Raw genomic sequence first — 19,494 nt, 5'->3', positions numbered from 1 at the left:
TCTGCGTTATTATGGGGTGTATATTTTTTTCAAAACCCTTTCACAGCACCAAATTTGAATCTCTATCTTGTATCTTTAATGTTAACACATCTCTCGAAGTTTGTTAGAGCACATTTTCTCACTATGATTACAATGAATTGTATCATTATTTGAAGTACAAAAACGTATGTTTATTCAAGAAATTCTTGGCATTGCCCACGAAACGTGAGATGTCCCGACTCGTCTCGAAAACTAGAAAGTGGACTATATCTATTTTACCGAATGCAGTAGCTTTCGCCAACGGTCATACCGCGCTGAATATAGCGGTTCTCGTCCGATCACCGAAGTCAGTCGGTGTCGGGCCTGGTAAGTACTTGGATGCGTGACTGCCTGGGAACACCAGGTACTGTTGGCAACCTTTTTCTGTGTTTTGGTTCATAGTGACCTTTTTGTAATTTGAAACCAATCAATCATCCACAATTTATGCAGAATTACCTCTTTTATAGCTGTAAGCAAATAATATATGTAAAAAATGTATATTAGTATATATGAATATCTGGAAAGCCGATGTTTTTTTTTTATTTCGTATCATGCTGGGTTGCAGGGTGCTGTCGTATTACATCCGGCCGCCATAATTGCGGTGGATAGCGGTGGCCGATTCCGCCGTGTCTCTCTCCGTAGGTCCGGCGTTGGTAGTTTTCGGCGAGTATACGAGTCTTCGTTATTATGGGGTGTATATTTTGTTCAAAACCCTTTCACAGCACTAAATTTGAATCTCTATCTTGTATCTTTAATGTTAACACATCTCTCGAAGTTTGTTAGAGCACATTTTCTCACTATGATTACAATGAATTGTATCATTATTTGTAGTACAAAAACGTATGTTTATTCTACAAATTCTTGGCATTGCCTACGAAACGTGAGATGTCCCGACTCGTCTCGAAAACTAGAAGGTGGACTATATGTAACTTACCGAAAGCAGTGTCTTTCGCCAACGGACATACCGCGTTAAATATACCGGTTTTCGTCCCAAAACAGAAGTCAAGAAGCGACGGATCTGATAAGTACTTGGATGGGTGACCGCCTGGGAGTACCAGGTACTGTTAGCAACCTTTTGCCTTTTTAATGGTGATAATGACTTTTTGTAACTTGAAGTCAATCAATCACAAACATTTTTTGCAGAATCGCTTCCCGAAGAGCCGGCGTTGGTAGTTTTTGTGCGAGGATACGTTCCTGAAATATTATTTGATGTATTTTTGGGCGTTTCTGTTTAAAATCCCAACCCTGCACAAAATTTCCTTCTCTGTCTTTTAGCTTTAATGTTAACACATCTCTCGAAAGTTGATAAAGCACATTTTCTCACTATGATGACAATGAAATGTATCATTAATAGTAACAATTATGTTTCATCTACACATTCTTGGCAGTCCACACTAAACGAGACATAACCCGTCTCGTCTCGTGGAGTATATCTATCTTACCGAAAGCAGTACCTTTCGCCAACGGTCATACCGCGCTGAATATACCGGTTCTCGTCCGATCACCGAAGTCAAGCAGCGTCGGGCCTGGTAAGTACTTGGATGGGTGACCTCCTGGGAACACCAGGTACTGTTGGCAACCTTTTTCTTATTTTACGTTGATAGTGACCTCTTTACTAATTTGAAGCCAATCAATCACGTACAGTTTCTGCAGAATCACCTCTTTCATAGCAGTCAGAAAATAATATATGTAAAAAAATGTATGTTAGTATATATGAATATCTGGGAAGCCGATGTTTTTTTTAATTTCTTATCATTCTGGGTTGCAGGGTGCTGTCGTATTACATCTGGCCGCCATAATTGCGGTGGATAGCGGTTGCCTGGATCCGACGTGTCTCTCTCCGTAGGTCCTACGTTGGTAGTTTTCGGCGAGAATACGAGTCTGCGTTATTATGGGGTGTATATTTTGTTCAAAACCCTTTCACTGCACTAAATTTGAATCTCTATATTGCAGCTTTAATGTTAACACATCTCTCGAAGTTTGTTAGAGCACATTTTCTCACTATGATTTCAATGAATTGTATCATTATTTGTAGTACAAACACGTATGTTTCTTCTACACATTCCTGGCATTGCCCACGAAACGTAGGATGTCCCGACTCGTCTCGAAAGCTAGAAGGTGGCCTATATGTAACTTACCGAAAGCAGTGCCTTTCGCCAACGGACATACCGCGTTAAATATACCGGTTTTCGTCCCAAAACAGAAATCAAGCAGCGACGGATCTGGTAAGTACTTGGATGAGTGACAGCCTGGGAGCACCAGGTACTGTTAGTAACCTTTTTGCTTTTGTAATGGTGATAATGACCTTTTTTGTAACTTGAAGTCAATCAATCACAAACATTTTTTGCAGAATCCCTTCCCGAAGAGCCGGCGTTGGTAGTTTTTCTGCGAGGATACGTTCCTGAAATATTATTTGATGTATTTTTAGGCGTTTCTGTTTAAAATCCCAACCCTGCACAAAATTTCCTTCTCTGTCTTTTAGCTTTAATATTAACACATCTCTCGAAGGTTGTTAAAGCACATTTTCTCACTATGATTACAATGAAATGTATCATTAATAGTAACAATTATGTTTCATCTACACATTCTTGGCAGTGCACACTAAACGAGACATAACCCGTCTCGTCTCGAAAACTAGATGGTTGAGTATATCTTGCTTACCGAGAGCTGTACATTTCGCCAACGGTCATACCGCGCTGAATATATCGGTTCTCGACCGATCACCGAAGTCAAGCAGCGTCGGGCCTAGTAAGTACTTGGATGGGTGACTGCCTGGGAACACCAGGTACTGTTGGCAACCTTTCTTTTGTTTTGTTTAATAGTGACCTTTTTGTAATTTGATACCAATCAATCATCCACAGTTTCTGCAGAATCACCTCTTTTAAACCTGTAAGCAAATAATATATGTAAAAAATGTATATTAGTATAAATAGATATCTGGGAAGCCGATGTTTTTTTTTTACTTTCTTATCATGCTGGGTTGCATGGTGCAGTCGTATTACAGCCGGCCTCCATAGTTGCGGTGGATAGCGGTGCCTGGATCCGCCGTGTCTCTCTCCGTAGGTCCGGCGTTGGTAGTTTTCGGCGAGTATACGAGTCTGCGTTATTATGGGGTGTATATTTTGTTCAAAACCCTTTCACAGCACTAAATTTGAATCTCGATCTTGTATCTTTAATGTTAACACATCTCTCGAAGTTTGTTAGAGCACATTTTCTCACTATGATTACAATGAATTGTATCATTATTTGTAGTACAAAAACGTATGTTTATTCTACAAATTCTTGGCATTGCCTACGAAACGTGAGATGTCCCGACTCGTCTCGAAAACTAGAAGGTGGACTATATGTAACTTACCGAAAGCAGTGTCTTTCGCCAACGGACATACCGCGTTAAATATACCGGTTTTCGTCCCAAAACAGAAGTCAAGAAGCGACGGATCTGATAAGTACTTGGATGGGTGACCGCCTGAGAGTACCAGGTACTTTTATCAACCTTTTTCTTTTTTAATGGTGATAATGACTTTTTGTAACTTGAAGTCAATCAATCACAAACATTTTTTGCAGAATCGCTTCCCGAAGAGCCGGCGTTGGTAGTTTTTGTGCGAGGATACGTTCCTGAAATATTATTTGATGTATTTTTGGGCCTTTCTGTTTAAAATCCCAACCCTGCACAAAATTTCCTTCTCTGTCTTTTAGCTTTAATGTTAACACATCTCTCGAAAGTTGATAAAGCACATTTTCTCACTATGATTACAATGAAATGTATCATTAATAGTAACAATTATGTTTCATCTACACATTCTTGGCAGTCCACACTAAACGAGACATAACCCGTCTCGTCTCGAAAACTAGACGTTGGAGTATAACTATCTTACCGAGAGCAGTACCTTTCGCCAACGGTCATACCGCGCTGAATATACCGGTTCTCGTCCGATCACCGAAGTCAAGCAGCGTCGGTCCTGGTAAGTACTTGGATGGGTGACTGCCCGGGAACACCAGGTACTGTTGGCAACCTTATTCTTTGTTTTGGTTAATAGTGACCTTTTTGTAATTTGAAACCAATCAATCATCCACATTTTCTGCAGAATCACCTCTTTCATAGCAGTCAGAAAATAATATATGTAAAAAAATGTATGTTAGCATATATGAATATCTGGGAAGCCGATGTTTTTTTTTAATTTCTTATCATTCTGGGTTGCAGGGTGCTGTCGTATTACATCTGGCCGCCATAATTGCGGTGGATAGCGGTGCCTGGATCCGACGTGTCTCTCTCCGTAGGTCCTACGTTGGTAGTTTTCGGCGAGAATACGAGTCTGCGTTATTATGGGGTGTATATTTTGTTCAAAACCCTTTCACTGCACTAAATTTGAATCTCTATATTGCAGCTTTAATGTTAACACATCTCTCGAAGTTTGTTAGAGCACATTTTCTCACTATGATTTCAATGAATTGTATCATTATTTGTAGTACAAAAACTTATATTTCTTCTACACATTCTTGTCATTGCCCACAAAACGTAGGATGTCCCGACTCGCCTCGAAAGCTAGAAGGTTGCCTATATGTAACTTACCGAAAGCAGAGCCTTTCGCCAAAGGACATACCGCGTTAAATATACCGGTTTTCGTCCCTAAACAGAAGTCAAGCAGCGTCGGGCCTGGTAAGTACTTGGATGGGTGACTTCCTGGGAACACCAGGTACTGTTGGCAACCTTTTTCTTTGTTTGGGTTAATAGTGACCTTTTTGTAATTAGAAACCAATCAATCATCCATAGTTTCTGTAGAATCACCTCTTTTATAGCTGTAAGCAAATAATATATGTAAAAAATCATGCTGGCTTGCAGGGTGCTGTCGTATTACATCCGGCCGCCATAATTGCGGTGGATAGCGGTGCCTGGATCTGCCGTGTCTCTCTCCAAAGGTCCGGCGTTTGTAGTTTTCGGCGAGAATACGAGTCTGCGTTATTTTGGGGTGTATATTTTGTGCAAAACCCTTTCAATGCACTAAATTTGAATCTCTATCTTGTATCTTTAATGTTAACACATCTCTCGAAGTTTGTTAGAGCACATTTTCTCACTATGATTACAATGAATTGTATCATTATTTGTAGTACAAAAACGTATGTTTATTCTACAGATTCTTGGCATTGCCCACGAAACGTGAGATGTCCCGACTCGTCTCGAAAACTAGAAGGTGGACTATATCTATCTTACCGAATGCTGTAGCTTTCGCCAACGGTCATACCGCGCTGAATATACTGGTTCTCGTCCGATCACCGAAGTCAAGCAGCTTCGGGCCTGGTAAGTACTTGGATGGGTGACCGCCTGGGAACACCATGTACTGTTGGCGACCTTTTTCTTAATGCTGATAATGATCTTTTTTGAAACTTGAAATCAATCAATCACCCACAGTTTTTGCAGAATCGCTCCCCGAAGAGCCGGCGATGGTAGTTTTTCTGCGAGGATACGTTCCTGCCATATTATCGTATGTATTGTATGTGCGTTTTTTGTTTAAAAACCCAACCCTTCAAAAAATTTCCTTCTCTGTCTTTTAGCTTTAATGTTAACACATCTCTCGAAGGTTGTTAGAGCACATTTTCCCAATATGATTACAATGAATTGTATCATTATTTGTAGTACAAAAACGTATGTTTATTCTACAAATTCTTGGCATTGCCCACGAAACGTGAGATGTCCCGACTCGCCTCGAAAACTAGACGGTGGCCTATATGTAACTTACCGAAAGCAGTGTCTTTCGCCAACGGACATACCGCGTTAAATATACCGTTTTTCGTCCCCAAACAGAAGTCAAGCAGCTAAGGATCTGGTAAGTACTTGGATGGGTGACAGCCTGGGAGCACCAGGTACTGTTAGCAACCTTTTGCTTTTTTAATGGTGATAATGACTTCTCTGTAACTTGAAGTCAATCAATCACAAATTTTTTTTGCAGAATCGCTTCCCGAAGAGCCGGCGTTGGTAGTTTTTCTGCGAGGATACGTTCCTGCCATATTATTTGATGTATTTTTGGGCGTTTCTGTTTAAAATCCCAACCCTGCGCAAAATTTCCTCCTCTGTCTTTTAGCTTTAATGTTAACACATCTCTCGAAAGTTGATAAAGCACATTTCCTCACTATGATCACAATGAATTGTATCATTATTTGTAGTACAAAAACGTATGTTTATTCTACACATTCTTGGCATTGCCCACGAAACGTGTGATGTCCCGACTCGTCTCGAAAACCAGAAGGTGGAGTATATCTATCTTACCGAAAGCAGCATTTCTCGCCAACGGTCATACCTCGTTGAATATACCGGTTCTCGTCCTATCACCGAAGTCAAGCAGCGTCGGGCCTGGTAAGTACTTGGATTGGTGACCTCCTGGGAACACCAGGTACTGTTGACAACCTTTTTGCTTTTTTAATGGTGATAATGACTTTTTTGTAACTTGAAGTCAATGAATCACAAACATTTTTTGCAGAATCGCTTCCCGAAGAGCCGGCGTTGGTAGCTTTTCTGCGAGGATACGATCCTGCCAAATTATTTGATGTATTTTTAGCGTTTTTTGTTTAAAAACCAAACACTTCACAAAATTTCCTTCTCTGTCTTTAGCTTTAATGTTAACACATCTCTCGAAGATTGTTAAAGCACATTTTCTCACTATGATTACAATGAAATGTATCATTATTTTGTGTAGTAACAATTATGTTTCACCTACACATTCTTGGCAGTGCACACAAAATGAGACATAACCCGTCTCGTCTCGAAAACTAGACGGTGGAGTATATCTATCTTACCGAATGCAGTACCTTTCGCCAACGGTCATACCGCGCTGAATATACCGGTTCTCGTCCGATCACCGAAGTCAAGCAGCGTCGGGCCTAGTAAGAACTTGGATGGGTGACCGCCTGGGAACACCAGGTACTGTTGGCAACCTTTTCTTTAATGCTGATAATGACCTTTCTTGAAACTTGAAGTCAATCAATCACCCACAGTTTTTGATAAATCGCTCCCCGAAGAACCGACGTTGGTAGTTTTTCTGCGAGGATACCTTCCTGCCATATTATGTGATGTATTTTATGTGCGTTTTTTGTTTAAAAACCAAACACTTCACAAAATTTCCTTCACTGTCTTTTAGCTTTAATGTTAACACATCTCTCGAAGGTTGTTAAAGCACATTTTCACACTATGATTACAATGAAATGTATCATTAATAGTAACAATTATGTTTCATCTACACATTCTTGGCAGTGCACACTAAACGAGACATAACCCGTCTCGTCTCGAAAACTAGATGGTGGAGTATATCTAGCTTACCGAGAGCAGTACTTTTCGCCAACGGTCATACCGCGCTGAATATACCGGTTCTCGTCCGATCACCGAAGTCAAGCAGCGTCGGGCCTGGTAAGTACTTGGATGGGTGACTGCCTGGGAACACCAGGTACTGTTGGCAATCATTTTCTTTGTTTTGGTTAATAGTGACTTTTTGTAATTTGAAACCAATCAATCATCCACAGTTTCTGCAGAATCACCTCTTTTATAGCTGTAAGCATATAATATATGAAAAAAATATATATTAGTAATTATGAATATCCGGGAAGCCGATGTTTTATTTAATTTCTTATCATGCTGGGTTGCAGGGTGCTGTCGTATTACATCCGGCCGCCATAATTGCGGTGGATAGCTGTGCCTAGATCCGCCGTGTCTCTCTCCGTAGTTCCGGCGTTGGTAGTTTTCGGCGAGAATACGAGTCTGAGTTATTATTGGGTGTATATTTTGTTGAAAACCCTTTCACTGCACTAAATTTGAATCTCTATCTTGTAGCTTTAATTTTAACACATGTCTCGAATTTTTTTAGAGCACATTTTCTCACTATGATTACAATGAATTGTATCATTATTTGTAGTTCAAAAACGTATGTTTCTTCTACACATTCTTGGCATTGCCCACGAAACGTAGGATGTCGCGACTAATCTCGAAAGCTAGACGGTGGCCTATATGTAACTTACCGAAAGTAGTGCACTTCGCCAACGGACATACCGCGTTAAATATACCGGTTTTCGTCCCAAAACAGAAGTCAAGCAGCGACGGATCTGGTAAGTACTTGGATGGTTGACAGCCTGAGAGCACCATTTACTGTTAGCAACATTTTGGCTTTTTCAATGGTGTTAATGACTTTTTTGTAACTTGAAGTCAATCAATCACCCACAGTTTTTGCAGAATCGCTCTCCGAAGAGCCGGCGATGGTAGTTTTTCTGCGAGGATACGTTCCTGCCATATTATCGTATGTATTTTATGTGCGTTTTTTGTTTAAAAACCCAACCCTTCAAAAAATTTCCTTCTCTGTCTTTTAGCTTTAATGTTAACACATCTCTCGAAGGTTGTTAGAGCACATTTTCTAAATATGATTACAATGAATTGTATCATTATTTGTAGTACAAAAACGTATGTTTATTCTACAAATTCTTGGCATTGCCCACGAAACGTGAGATGTCCCGACTCGCCTCGAAAACTAGACGGTGGCCTATATGTAACTTACCGAAAGCAGTGTCTTTCGCCAACGGACATACCGCGTTAAATATACCGGTTTTCGTCCCAAAACAGAAGTCAAGCAGCGAAGGATCTGGTAAGTACTTGGATGGGTGACAGCCTGGGAGCACCAGGTACTGTTAGCAACTTTTTGCTTTTTTAATGGTGATAATGACTTCTTTGTAACTTGAAGTCAATCAATCACAAATATTTTTTGCAGAATCGCTTCCCGAAGAGCCGGCGTTGGTAGTTTTTCTGCGAGGATACGTTCCTGCCATATTATTTGATGTATTTTTGGGCGTTTCTGTTTAAAATCCCAACCCTGCGCAAAATTTCCTTCTCTGTCTTTTAGCTCTAATGTTAACACATCTCTCGAAAGTTGATAAAGCACATTTTCTCACTATGATTAAAATGAAATGTATCATTAATAGTAACAATTATGTTTCATCTACACATTCTTGGCAGTCCACACTAAACGAGACATAACCCTTCTCGTCTCGAAAACTAGACGTTGGAGTATATCTATCTTACCGAAAGCAGTACCTTTCGCCAACGGTCATACCGCGCTGAATATACCGGTTCTCGTCCGATCACCGAAGTCAAGCAGTGTCGGGCCTGGTAAGTACTTGGATGGGTGACTGCCTGGGAACACCAGGTACTGTTGGCAACCTTTTTCTTTGTTTTGGTTAATATTGACCTTTTTGTAATTTGAAACCAATCAATCATCCACAGTTTCTGCAGAATCACCTCTTTCATAGCAGTCAGAAAATAATATATGTAAAAAATGTATATTAGTATATATGAATATCTGGGAAGCCGATGTTTTTTTTTTAAATTTCATATCACTCTGGGTTGCAGGGTGCTGTTGTATTACATCTGGCCGCCATAATTGCGGTGGATAGCGGTGCCTGGATCCGACGTGTATCTCTCCGTAGGTCCTGCGTTAATTGTTTTCGGCGAGAATACGAGTCTGCGTTATTATGGGGTGTATATTTTGTTCAAAACCCTTTCACTGCACTAAATTTGAATCTCTATCTTGTAGCTTTAATATTAACACATCTCTCGAAGTTTGTTAGAGCACATTTTCTCACTATGATTACAATGAATTGTATCATTATTTGTAGTACAAAAACCTATGTTTCTTCTACACATTCTTGGCATTGCCCACGAAACATGAGATGTCCGACTCGTCTCGAAAACTAGAAGGTGGCCTATATGTAACTTACCGAAAGCAGTGTCTTTCGCCAACGGACATACCGCGTTAAATATACCGGTTTTCGTCCCAAAACAGAAGTCAAGAAGCGACGGATCTGGTAAGTACTTGGATGGGTGACAGCCTGGGAGCACCAGGTACTGTTAGCAACCTTTTGCTTTTTTAATGGAGATAATGACTTTTTTGTAACTTGAAGTTAATCAATCACAAATATTTTTTGCAGAATCGCTTCCCAAACAGCCGGCGTTGGTAGTTTTTCGGCGAGGATACGTTCCTGCCATATTATTTGATATATTTTTGGGCGTTTCTGTTTAGCATCCCAAACCTGCACAAAATTTCCTTCTCTGTCTTTTAGCTTTAATGTTAACACATCTCTCGAAGAGCGTTAAAGCACATTTTCTCACTATGATTACAATCAAATGTATCAATATTTGGTGTAGTAAAACTTACGTTTCATCTACACTTTCTTGGCAGTGCACACAAAACGGGACATAATACGTCTCGTCTCGAAAACTAGACGGTGGAGTATATCTATGTTACCGAAAGCAGTACCCCTCGCCAACGGTCATACCGCGCTGAATATACCGGTTCTCGTCCGATCACCGAATTCAGCAGCGTCGGGCCTGGTAAGTACTTGGATGGGTGACTGCCTTTGAACACCAGGTACTGTTGGCAACCTTTTTTTTGTTTTGGTTGATAATGACCTTTTTGTAATTTGAAACCAATCAATCATCCTCAGTTTCTGCAGAATCACCTCTTTTATAGCTGTAAGCAAATAATATATGTAAAAAATGAATATTAGTATATATGAATATCTGGGAAGCCGATGTTTTTTTTTAGTTTCTTATCATGCTGGTTTGAAGGGTGCAGTCGTATTACATCCGGCCGCCATAATTGCGGTGGATAGCGGTGCCTGGATCCGCCGTGTCTCTCTCCGTAGGTCCGGCGTTGGTAGTTTTCGGCGAGAATATGAGTCTGCGTTATTATTATGTGTATATTTTGTTCAAAACCCTTTCACTGCACTAAATTTTAATCTCTATCTTGTAGCTTTAATGTTAACACATCTCTCGAAGTTTGTTAGAGCACATTTTCTCACTATGATTACAATGAATTGTATGATTATTTTAGTACAAAAACGTATGTTTCTTCAACACATAATTGGCATTGCCCACGAAACGTAGGATGTCCCGACTCGTCTCGAAAGCTAGAAGGTGGCCTATATGTAACTTACCGAAAGTAGTGCATTTAGCCAGCGGACATACCGCGTTAAATATACCGGTTTTCGTCCCAAAAAAGAAACCAAGCAGCGACGGATCTGGAAAGTACTTGGATGGGTGACAGCCAGGGAGCACCAGGTACTGTTAGCAACCTTTTTGCTTTTGTAATGGTGATAATGACCTTTTTTGTAACTTGAAGTCAATAAATCACAAACATTTCTTGCAGAATCGCTTCCCGAAGAGCCGGCGTTGGTAGTTTTTGTGCGAGGATACCTTCCTGAAATATTATTTGATGTATTTTTGGGCCTTTCTGTTTAAAATCCCAAACCTGCTTAAAATTTCCTTCTCTGTCTTTTAGCTTTTATGTTAACACATCTCTCTAGGGTTGTTAAAGCACATTTTCTCACTATGATTAAAATGAAATGTATCATTAATAGTAACAATTATGTTTCATCTACACATTCTTGGCAGTGCACACTAAACGAGACATAACCCGTGTCGTCTCGAAAACTAGACGGTGGAGTATATCTATCTTACCGAAAGCAGTACCTTTCGCCAACGGTCATACCGCGCTGAATATACCGGTTCTCGTCCGATCACCGAAGTCAAGCAGTGTCGGGCCTGGTAAGTACTTGGATGGGTGACTGCCTGGGAACACCAGGTACTGTTGGCAACCTTTTTCTTTGTTTTGGTTAATAGTGACATTTTTGTAATTTGAAACCAATCAATCATCCACAGTTTCTGCAGAATCACCTCTTTTATAGATATAAGCATATAATATATGTAAAAAATGTATATTAGTATATATGAATATCTGGGAAGCCGATGTTTTATTTAATTTCTTATCATGCTGGGTTGCAGGGTGCTGTCTTATTACATCCGGCCGCCATAATTGCAGTTTATAGCTGTGCCTGGATCCGCCGTGTCTCTCTCCGTAGTTCCGGCGTTGGTAGTTTTCGGCGAGAATACGAGTCTGCGTTATTATTGGGTGTATATTTTGTTCATAACCCTTTCACTGCACTAAAGTTGAATCCCTATCTTGTAGCTTTTATGTTAACACATCTCTCGAAGTTTGTTAGAGCACATTTTCTCACTATGATTACAATGAATTGTATCATTATTTTAGTACAAAAACGTATGTTTCTTCAACACATTCTTGGCATTGCCCACGAAACGTAGGATGTCCCGACTCGTCTCGAAAGCTAGAAGGTGGCCTATATGTAACTTACCGAAAGTAGTGCATTTCGCCAACGGACATACCGCGTTAAATATACCGGTTTTCGTCAAAAAACAGAAACCAAGCAGCGACGGATCTTGAAAGTACTTGGATTGGTGACAGCCTGGGAGCACCAGGTACTGTTAGCAACCTTTTTGATTTTGTAATGGTGATAATGACTTTTTGTAACTTGAAGTCAATCAATCACAAACATTTTTTGCAGAATCGCTTCCCGAAGAGCAGGCGTTGGTAGTTTTTGTGCGAGGATACGTTCCTGAAATATTATTTGATGTATTTTTGGGCCTTTCTGTTTAAAATCCCAACCCTGCTTAAAATTTCCTTCTCTGTCTTTTAGCTTTAATGTTAACACATCTCTCGAAAGTTGATAAAGCACATTTTCTCACTATGATTACAATGAAATGTATCATTAATAGTAACAATTATGTTTCATCTGCACATTCTTGGCAGTCCACACTAAACGAGACATAACCCGTCTCGTCTCGAAAACTAGACGTTGGAGTATATCTATCTTACCGAGAGCAGTACCTTTCGCCAACGGTCATACCGCGCTGAATATAGCGGTTCTCGTCCGATCACCGAAGTCAAGCAGCGTCGGTCCTGGTAAGTACTTGGATGGGTGACTGCCCGGGAACACCAGGTACTGTTGGCAACCTTATTCTTTGTTTTGGTTAATAGTGACCTTTTTGTAATTTGAAACCAATCAATCATCCACATTTTCTGCAGAATCACCTCTTTCATAGCAGTCAGAAAATAATATATGTAAAAAAATGTATGTTAGTATATATTAATATCTGGGAAGCCGATGTTTTTTTTTAATTTCTTATCATTCTGGGTTGCAGGGTGCTGTCGTATTACATCTGGCCGCCATAATTGCGGTGGATAGCGGTTGCCTGGATCCGACGTGTCTCTCTCCGTAGGTCCTACGTTGGTAGTTTTCGGCGAGAATACGAGTCTGCGTTATTATGGGGTGTATATTTTGTTCAAAACCCTTTCACTGCACTAAATTTGAATCTCTATCTTGCAGCTTTAATGTTAACACATCTCTCGAAGTTTGTTAGAGCACATTTTCTCACTATGATTTCAATGAATTGTATCATTATTTGTAGTACAAAAACTTATGTTTCTTCTACACATTCTCGTCATTGCCCACGAAACGTAGGATGTCCCGACACGTCTCGAAAGCTAGAAGGTTGCCTATATGTAACTTACCGAAAGCAGAGCCTTTCGCCAAAGGACATACCGCGTTAAATATACCGGTTTTCGTCCCTAAACAGAAGTCAAGCAGCGTCGGGCCTGGTAAGTACTTGGATGGGTGACTTCCTGGGAACGCCAGGTACTGTTGGCAACCTTTTTCTTTGTTTGGGTTAATAGTGACCTTTTTGTAATTAGAAACCAATCAATCATCCACAGTTTCTGTAGAATCACCTCTTTTATAGCTGTAAGCAAATAATATATGTAAAAAATCATGCTGGCTTGCAGGGTGCTGTCGTATTACATCCGGCCGCCATAATTGCGGTGGATAGCGGTGCCTGGATCTGCCGTGTCTCTCTCCAAAGGTCCGGCGTTTGTAGTTTTCGGCGAGAATACGAGTCTGCGTTATTTTGGGGTGTATATTTTGTGCAAAACCCTTTCAATGCACTAAATTTGAATCTCTATCTTGTATCTTTAATGTTAACACATCTCTCGAAGTTTGTTAGAGCACATTTTCTCACTATGATTACAATGAATTGTATCATTATTTGTAGTACAAAAACGTATGTTTATTCTGCAGATTCTTGGCATTGCCCACGAAACGTGAGATGTCCCGACTCGTCTCGAAAACTAGAAGGTGGACTATATCTATCTTACCGAATGCTGTAGCTTTCGCCAACGGTCATACCGCGCTGAATATACCGGTTCTCGTCCGATCACCGAAGTCAAGCAGCTTCGGGCCTGGTAAGTACTTGGATGGGTGACCGCCTGGGAACACCATGTACTGTTGGCGACCTTTTTCTTAATGCTGATAATGACCTTTTTTGAAACTTGAAATCAATCAATCACCCACAGTTTTTGCAGAATCGCTCCCCGAAGAGCCGGCGATGGTAGTTTTTCTGCGAGGATACGTTCCTGCCATATTATCGTATGTATTGTATGTGCGTTTTTTGTTTAAAAACCCAACCTTTCAAAAAATATCCTTCTCTGTCTTTTAGCTTTAATGTTAACACATTTCTCGAAGGTTGTTAGAGCACATTTTCCCAATATGATTACAATGAATTGTATCATTTTTGTAGTACAAAAACGTATGTTTCTTCTACAAATTCTTGGCATTGCCCACGAAACGTGAGATGTCCCGACTCGCCTCGAAAACTAGACGGTGGCCTATATGTAACTTACCGAAAGCAGTGTCTTTCGCCAACGGACATACCGCGTTAAATATACCGGTTTTCGTCCTAAAACAGAAGTCAAGCAGCTAAGGATCTGGTAAGTACTTGGATTGGTGACAGCCTGGGAGCACCAGGTACTGTTAGCAACCTTTTGCTTTTTTAATGGTGATAATGACTTCTTTGTAACTTGAAGTCAATCAATCACAAATATTTTTTGCAGAATCGCTTCCCGAAGAGCCGGCGTTGGTAGTTTTTCTGCGAGGATACGTTCCTGCCATATTATTTGATGTATTTTTGGGCGTTTTTGTTTAAAATCCCAACCCTGCGCAAAATTTCCTTCTCTGTCTTTTAGCTTTAATGTTAACACATCTCTCGAAAGTTGATAAAGCACATTTTCTCACTATGATTACAATGAAATGTATCATTAATAGTAACAATTATGTTAAATCTACACATTCTTGGCAGTCCACACTAAACGAGACATAACCCGTCTCGTCTCGAAAACTAGACGTTGGAGTATTACTATCTTACCGAGAGCAGTACCTTTCGCCAACGGTCATACCGCGCTGAATATACCGGTTCTCGTCCTATCACCGAAGTCAAGCAGCGTCGGGCCTGGTAAGTACTTGGATGGGTGACTGCCTTTGAACACCAGGTACTGTTGGCAACCTTTTTCTTTGTTTTGGTTAATAGTGACCTTTTTGTAATTTGAAACCAATCAATCATCCACAGTTTCTGCAGAATCACCTCTTTCATAGCAGTCAGAAAATAATATATGTAAAAAATGTATATTAGTATATATGAATATCTGGGAAGCCGATGTTTTTTTTTTAATTTCATATCACTCTGGTTTGCAGGGTGCTGTCGTATTACATCTGGCCGACATAATTGCGGTGGATAGCGGTGCCTGGATCCGACGTGTCTCTCTCCGTAGGTCCTGCGTTGGTAGTTTTCGGCGAGAATACGAGTCTGCGTTATTATGGGGTGTATATTTTGTTCAAAACCCTTTCACTGCACTAAATTTGAATCTCTATCTTGTAGCTTTAATACTAACACATCTCTCGATCTTTGTTAGAGCACATTTTCTCAGTATGATTACAATGAATTGTATCATTATTTGTAGCACAAAAACCTATGTTTCTTCTACACATTCTCGGCATTGCCCACGAAACATGAGATGTCCCGACTCGTCTCGAAAACTAGAAGATGGCCTATATGTAACTTACCGAAAGCAGTGTCTTTCGCCAAAGGACATACCGCGTTAGATATACCGGTTTTCGTCCCAAAACAGAAGTCAAGAAGCGACGGATCTAGTAAGTACTTGGATGGGTGACAGCCTGGGAGCACCAGGTACTGTTAGCAACCTTTTGCTTTTTTAATGGTGATAATGACTTTTTTGTAACTTGAAGTTAATCAATCACATATATTTTTTGCAGAATCGCTTCCCAAACAGCCGGCGTTGGTAGTTTTTCGGCGAGGATACGTTCCTGCCATATTATTTGATATATTTTTGGGCGTTTCTGTTTAGCATCCCAAACCTGCACAAAATTTCCTTCTCTGTCTTTTAGCTTTAATGTTAACACATCTCTCGAAGAGTGTTAAAGCACATTTTCTCACTATGATTACAATCAAATGTACCAATATTTGGTGTAGTAACACTTACGTTTCATCTACACTTTCTTGGCAGTGCACACAAAACGGGACATAATACGTCTCGTCTCGAAAACTAGACGGTGGAGTATATCTATCTTACCGAAAGCAGTACCCCTCGCCAACGGTCATACCCCGCTGAATATACCGGTTCTCGTCCGATCACCGAAGTCAAGCAGCGTCGGGCCTGGTAAGTACTTGGATGGGTGACTGCCTTTGAACACCAGGTACTGTTGGCAACCTTTTTTTTGTTTTGGTTAATAGTGACCTTTTTGTAATTTGAAACCAATCAATCATCCACAGTTTCTGCAGAATCACCTCTTTTATAGCTGTAAGCAAATAATATATGTAAAAAATGTATATTAGTATATATGAATATCTGGGAAGCCGATGTTTTTTTTTTTACTTTCTTATCATTCTGGGTTGCAGGGTGCTGTCGTATTACATCTGGCCGCCATAATTGCGGTGGATAGCGGTGCCTGGATCCGACGTGTCTCTCTCCGTAGGTCCTACGTTTGTAGTTTTCGGCGAGAATACGAGTCTGCGTTATTATGGGGTGTATATTTTGTTCAAAACCCTTTCACTGCACTAAATTTGAATCTGTATATTGCAGCTTTAATGTTAACACATCTCTCGAAGGTTGTTAAAGCACATTTTCTCACTATGATTACAATGAAATGTATCATTAATAGTAACACTTATGTTTCATCTACACATTCTTGGCAGTGCACACTAAACGAGACATAACCCGTCTCGTCTCGAAAACTAGATGGTTGAGTATATCTTGCTTACCGAGAGCTGTACATTTCGCCAACGGTCATACCGCGCTGAATATATCGGTTCTCGACCGATCACCGAAGTCAAGCAGCGTCGGGCCTAGTAAGTATTTGGATGGGTGACTGCCTGGGAACACCAGGTACTGTTGGCAACCTTTCTTTTGTTTTGTTTAATAGTGACCTTTTTGTAATTTGATACCAATCAATCATCCACAGTTTCTGCAGAATCACCTCTTTTAAACCTGTAAGCAAATAATATATGTAAAAAATGTATATTAGTATAAATAGATATCTGGGAAGCCGATGTTTTTTTTTTTACTTTCTTATCATGCTGGGTTGCATGGTGCAGTCGTATTACAGCCGGCCTCCATAGTTGCGGTGGATAGCGGTGCCTGGATCCGCCGTGTCTCTCTCCGTAGGTCCGGCGTTGGTAGTTTTCGGCGAGTATACGAGTCTGCGTTATTATGGGGTGTATATTTTGTTCAAAACCCTTTCACAGCACTAAATTTGAATCTCTATCTTGTATCTTTAATGTTAACACATCTCTCGAAGTTTGTTAGAGCACATTTTCTCACTATGATTACAATGAATTGTATCATTATTTGTAGTACAAAAACGTATGTTTATTCTACAAATTCTTGGCATTGCCTACGAAACGTGAGATGTCCCGACTCGTCTCGAAAACTAGAAGGTGGACTATATGTAACTTACCGAAAGCAGTGTCTTTCGCCAACGGACATACCGCGTTAAATATACCGGTTTTCGTCCCAAAACAGAAGTCAAGAAGCGACGGATCTGATAAGTACTTGGATGGGTGACCGCCTGAGAGTACCAGGTACTTTTATCAACCTTTTTCTTTTTTAATGGTGATAATGACTTTTTGTAACTTGAAGTCAATCAATCACAAACATTTTTTGCAGAATCGCTTCCCGAAGAGCCGGCGTTGGTAGTTTTTGTGCGAGGATACGTTCCTGAAATATTATTTGATGTATTTTTGGGCCTTTCTGTTTAAAATCCCAACCCTGCACAAAATTTCCTTCTCTGTCTTTTAGCTTTAATGTTAACACATCTCTCGAAAGTTGATAAAGCACATTTTCTCACTATGATTACAATGAAATGTATCATTAATAGTAACAATTATGTTTCATCTACACATTCTTGGCAGTCCACACTAAACGAGACATAACCCGTCTCGTCTCGAAAACTAGACGTTGGAGTATAACTATCTTACCGAGAGCAGTACCTTTCGCCAACGGTCATACCGCGCTGAATATACCGGTTCTCGTCCGATCACCGAAGTCAAGCAGCGTCGGTCCTGGTAAGTACTTGGATGGGTGACTGCCCGGGAACACCAGGTACTGTTGGCAACCTTATTCTTTGTTTTGGTTAATAGTGACCTTTTTGTAATTTGAAACCAATCAATCATCCACATTTTCTGCAGAATCACCTCTTTCATAGCAGTCAGAAAATAATATATGTAAAAAAATGTATGTTAGCATATATGAATATCTGGGAAGCCGATGTTTTTTTTTAATTTCTTATCATTCTGGGTTGCAGGGTGCTGTCGTATTACATCTGGCCGCCATAATTGCGGTGGATAGCGGTGCCTGGATCCGACGTGTCTCTCTCCGTAGGTCCTACGTTGGTAGTTTTCGGCGAGAATACGAGTCTGCGTTATTATGGGGTGTATATTTTGTTCAAAACCCTTTCACTGCACTAAATTTGAATCTCTATATTGCAGCTTTAATGTTAACACATCTCTCGAAGTTTGTTAGAGCACATTTTCTCACTATGATTTCAATGAATTGTATCATTATTTGTAGTACAAAAACTTATATTTCTTCTACACATTCTTGTCATTGCCCACAAAACGTAGGATGTCTCGACTCGTCTCGAAAGCTAGAAGGTTGCCTATATGTAACTTACCGAAAGCAGAGCCTTTCGCCAAAGGACATACCGCGTTAAATATACCGGTTTTCGTCCCTAAACAGAAGTCAAGCAGCGTCGGGCCTGGTAAGTACTTGGATGGGTGACTTCCTGGGAACACCAGGTACTGTTGGCAACCTTTTTCTTTGTTTGGGTTAATAGTGACCTTTTTGTAATTAGAAACCAATCAATCGTCCACAGTTTCTGTAGAATCACCTCTTTTATAGCTGTAAGCAAATAATATATGTAAAAAATCATGCTGGCTTGCAGGGTGCTGTCGTATTACATCCGGCCGCCATAATTGCGGTGGATAGCGGTGCCTGGATCTGCCGTGTCTCTCTCCAAAGGTCCGGCGTTTGTAGTTTTCGGCGAGAATACGAGTCTGCGTTATTTTGGGGTGTATATTTTGTGCAAAACCCTTTCAATGCACTAAATTTGAATCTCTATCTTGTATCTTTAATGTTAACACATCTCTCGAAGTTTGTTAGAGCACATTTTCTCACTATGATTACAATGAATTGTATCATTATTTGTAGTACAAAAACGTATGTTTATTCTACAGATTCTTGGCAT

General features: G+C 40.3%; 11 non-coding genes and 10 pseudogenes across 11 annotated transcripts; all 21 read left to right on the top strand.

Moving 5' to 3' along the window:
* The first annotated feature begins 275 nt into the window (after positions 1 to 275).
* LOC145995797 (5S ribosomal RNA) lies at positions 276 to 394 on the top strand (annotated as a pseudogene).
* A 575-nt stretch (positions 395 to 969) lies between these two features.
* On the top strand, positions 970 to 1,088 carry LOC145995822 (5S ribosomal RNA; annotated as a pseudogene).
* Positions 1,089 to 1,477: 389 nt separating this feature from the next.
* LOC145995510 (5S ribosomal RNA) lies at positions 1,478 to 1,596 on the top strand. Its single transcript, XR_014442559.1, has one exon. It is a non-coding gene; the product is annotated as a 5S ribosomal RNA (ribosomal RNA).
* Positions 1,597 to 2,696: 1,100 nt separating this feature from the next.
* On the top strand, positions 2,697 to 2,815 carry LOC145995675 (5S ribosomal RNA; annotated as a pseudogene).
* Positions 2,816 to 3,910: 1,095 nt separating this feature from the next.
* LOC145995530 (5S ribosomal RNA) lies at positions 3,911 to 4,029 on the top strand. Its single transcript, XR_014442578.1, has one exon. It is a non-coding gene; the product is annotated as a 5S ribosomal RNA (ribosomal RNA).
* Positions 4,030 to 4,605: 576 nt separating this feature from the next.
* On the top strand, positions 4,606 to 4,724 carry LOC145995806 (5S ribosomal RNA; annotated as a pseudogene).
* Positions 4,725 to 5,244: 520 nt separating this feature from the next.
* Positions 5,245 to 5,363, top strand: LOC145995646 (5S ribosomal RNA). The gene has a single exon (XR_014442691.1). It is a non-coding gene; the product is annotated as a 5S ribosomal RNA (ribosomal RNA).
* A 934-nt stretch (positions 5,364 to 6,297) lies between these two features.
* Positions 6,298 to 6,416, top strand: LOC145995738 (5S ribosomal RNA; annotated as a pseudogene).
* A 408-nt stretch (positions 6,417 to 6,824) lies between these two features.
* On the top strand, positions 6,825 to 6,943 carry LOC145995629 (5S ribosomal RNA). The gene has a single exon (XR_014442674.1). It is a non-coding gene; the product is annotated as a 5S ribosomal RNA (ribosomal RNA).
* A 401-nt stretch (positions 6,944 to 7,344) lies between these two features.
* On the top strand, positions 7,345 to 7,463 carry LOC145995737 (5S ribosomal RNA). Its single transcript, XR_014442719.1, has one exon. It is a non-coding gene; the product is annotated as a 5S ribosomal RNA (ribosomal RNA).
* Positions 7,464 to 9,087: 1,624 nt separating this feature from the next.
* LOC145995458 (5S ribosomal RNA) lies at positions 9,088 to 9,206 on the top strand. Its single transcript, XR_014442510.1, has one exon. It is a non-coding gene; the product is annotated as a 5S ribosomal RNA (ribosomal RNA).
* A 1,103-nt stretch (positions 9,207 to 10,309) lies between these two features.
* On the top strand, positions 10,310 to 10,427 carry LOC145995728 (5S ribosomal RNA; annotated as a pseudogene).
* Positions 10,428 to 11,523: 1,096 nt separating this feature from the next.
* On the top strand, positions 11,524 to 11,642 carry LOC145995456 (5S ribosomal RNA). Its single transcript, XR_014442508.1, has one exon. It is a non-coding gene; the product is annotated as a 5S ribosomal RNA (ribosomal RNA).
* A 1,094-nt stretch (positions 11,643 to 12,736) lies between these two features.
* On the top strand, positions 12,737 to 12,855 carry LOC145995652 (5S ribosomal RNA). The gene has a single exon (XR_014442696.1). It is a non-coding gene; the product is annotated as a 5S ribosomal RNA (ribosomal RNA).
* A 577-nt stretch (positions 12,856 to 13,432) lies between these two features.
* LOC145995820 (5S ribosomal RNA) lies at positions 13,433 to 13,551 on the top strand (annotated as a pseudogene).
* Positions 13,552 to 14,071: 520 nt separating this feature from the next.
* On the top strand, positions 14,072 to 14,190 carry LOC145995592 (5S ribosomal RNA). Its single transcript, XR_014442638.1, has one exon. It is a non-coding gene; the product is annotated as a 5S ribosomal RNA (ribosomal RNA).
* Positions 14,191 to 15,117: 927 nt separating this feature from the next.
* On the top strand, positions 15,118 to 15,236 carry LOC145995694 (5S ribosomal RNA; annotated as a pseudogene).
* A 1,103-nt stretch (positions 15,237 to 16,339) lies between these two features.
* Positions 16,340 to 16,458, top strand: LOC145995558 (5S ribosomal RNA). The gene has a single exon (XR_014442605.1). It is a non-coding gene; the product is annotated as a 5S ribosomal RNA (ribosomal RNA).
* A 570-nt stretch (positions 16,459 to 17,028) lies between these two features.
* LOC145995718 (5S ribosomal RNA) lies at positions 17,029 to 17,147 on the top strand (annotated as a pseudogene).
* Positions 17,148 to 18,243: 1,096 nt separating this feature from the next.
* LOC145995529 (5S ribosomal RNA) lies at positions 18,244 to 18,362 on the top strand. The gene has a single exon (XR_014442577.1). It is a non-coding gene; the product is annotated as a 5S ribosomal RNA (ribosomal RNA).
* A 576-nt stretch (positions 18,363 to 18,938) lies between these two features.
* Positions 18,939 to 19,057, top strand: LOC145995805 (5S ribosomal RNA; annotated as a pseudogene).
* Positions 19,058 to 19,494: the final 437 nt, after the last annotated feature.

The sequence above is a fragment of the Lepisma saccharinum genome, chromosome 11 (assembly GCF_977018435.1).
Source record: "Lepisma saccharinum chromosome 11, izLepSacc3.1, whole genome shotgun sequence".
In the NCBI taxonomy this organism is placed as follows: Eukaryota; Metazoa; Arthropoda; class Insecta; order Zygentoma; family Lepismatidae; genus Lepisma; species Lepisma saccharinum.
Note: the sequence above shows the minus strand (reverse complement) of the source record. Positions and strands in the feature narration are given on the sequence as shown.